This window comes from Palaemon carinicauda, chromosome 42 (assembly GCF_036898095.1).
Source record: "Palaemon carinicauda isolate YSFRI2023 chromosome 42, ASM3689809v2, whole genome shotgun sequence".
NCBI classification, from domain to species: Eukaryota; Metazoa; Arthropoda; class Malacostraca; order Decapoda; family Palaemonidae; genus Palaemon; species Palaemon carinicauda.
Genome location: NC_090766.1, coordinates 56,419,251 through 56,421,750, shown reverse-complemented (window position 1 = coordinate 56,421,750; position 2,500 = coordinate 56,419,251).

Below are 2,500 nucleotides of genomic sequence, written 5' to 3'. Positions count from 1 at the left end.
ATGAAGACTGTTTGAGTTCATACGGACCTATTGCAAACCTGTCTTTCATGTTAAAAGTACAAAATTGAGCAATTCTTGAACAACTACAGTAGCTGGTCATTTAGCATGAATCGAAGCATTGTCGGATAACAAGTCAGCAGTCAGAAAATTATGTTTGAGCAACTATAGTCCATTTTTTTAGCGAGGCAGATTTGCACCGACTCTCAGCGGTGCCCTTTTAGCTCAGTAAAGTTTCCTGATCGCTGATTGGTTGGACTAGATAATTCTAACCAATCGGCGACCAGAAAACTTTTGCGAGCTAAAAGGGGAACCCCTGCGAGTCGGTGCAAATCTGCCTCGCTAAAAAAATAGACTATAGTTACTTATTTGAGAAAAATCGAAGCATTGCCGGATAACAAGTTAGCACTCAAACAATAATAGTATACGGAGACAGCTGTATATCATGTTATATTGATCTATTGGAAGTGATTTACCATGAAAAATATGATATATATATATATATATATATATATATATATATATATATATATATATATATATATATATATATATATATATATACTGATTTTACTTGATCTTAGTAGGGCTGCTTTTGACATGCACTACGACTAGAGGATTTACGATTTATTGGTACTGATGACGAAGTTTCTGAGGACATAGAGATTTCTTGCTTGACATAAGCTAATGTGTACGATTTGGAAATTCTTATTCATCTCATGAAGCGTTGAGGAGTGTCCCCCGCGAAGAACACTAAGTTCAATCCCAATTTTGCATCTATGCTATATCTACCTATCAAAATTATTACAAAGACACAGCAAAGTTCAAACAATATGTGGATGATACACAATTTTCCTTCTATATCATTACATTGATGATACAGTTGATAAAATAAACACCATTATTAATAGTGTTAGGGAATGGATGACAAGTAAACAACTAAAACTAACTGTAAATATACGTAGATGATATTTTTTTTAAATGAAACCTTGGTGGCAATCAAGTAAATTTCAATGACAACTTGGTCTTGACATCTAGGAGAGTTCGTGACCTAGGTGCATTATTGGTGTGTAATTTGTCTCAATGCTCATTAAGTAATTTGGTTAGCATCACTGGAGATCACCTGGACATCCAATTATCATCCAAGATGACAACCAACTCAAAGTACACCTTGAGAAGTTACAAAATATAATAGACAGAGGAGCAAGATTGATACAAGGTGTTTCATCCGGGAAACGAGTACTAATGTACTGATTGTATTACACTGGCTACCTTTTAAAGCTAGTATTTGCGGGAGATTTTGGTTTCCGAGTGTACAGTACCTCTCAGAGTAACCCCTCACCAGGGCATGACTACTCCCTCTTACCCTACCCAAGAAGTGGTGAGAGACCGAGAAGTCATCCGTCTGACAATGTCATTTTATATATAAACATACACACACACCCACCCACCCACACACACACACACACACACACACACACACATATATATATATATATATATATATATATATATATATACGTATATATATATATATATATACGTATATATATATATATATATATATATATATATATATATATATATACACACACATACACAAACACGTAGTTCTTTATTATATACAGAAGGGGAGAAGCGCAATGGTTCATCAAATTATCAAAACGGGAGTCCAAAATATTTAAGAGAATTGCACATCGCGCAGCAAACAAATCGTGTCAACACAAGAATAGTTATGGATGGTTTCAAGTTACTCGAACCAAGACATACATCAACTACGGGTTCTAGAGCTTTCAAATATGCGGCGTCTAGATTATAATACAAGCTCTTAATTGAAATCAGAAGGACTGATGTCATAAAACCTTCAAAGAAGTTAAAGATGTTAGCCTTACGGAAGTGTTCTTAATGTGATGGAGGCTGTAAAGTAATTGGAATTAATGTTGTAGCCAGTAATTTTAACCTTCTGGACTTTCTTGTTCAAGAAATGTTGACAATTACCACCGGACACGCTATGTGATTCTCTTAAAAGGATGTATATGGCAAAGAAATCTCGTGGGTCCTGCTAGGCACAAGGCTCTTTCAGTGTGTAACAGGACCAGGAAAACAGCCCTTGAGAGAGAGAGAGAGAGAGAGGAGAGAGAGAGAGAGAGAGAGAGAGAGAGAGAGAGAGAGAGTCAGTTTACTATCAACCCCTATAAATCTGTCATTTTAATATCTGACATCCTCTCCCTTGAAGCTTGCCAACATATCCTATACCTGACCGTTGACCTCATCCCTCAACCTTGAATGAAGGATATATCCTAATTAATATCGTAGCCTCGGGATAGAATGTAAAATATTCGAATGGGAATAGTAGCAGAGGGAAAATAATACAATCAGCTATTAATAAATTGTCATAAAACATAAAATACATCAGACGAAGTTGTGAAAACGAAGAAAAAGAGATAGTATCCATAATGTGATGACAGTTGTGTTAATGACATTATAATGATGATGAGTATCT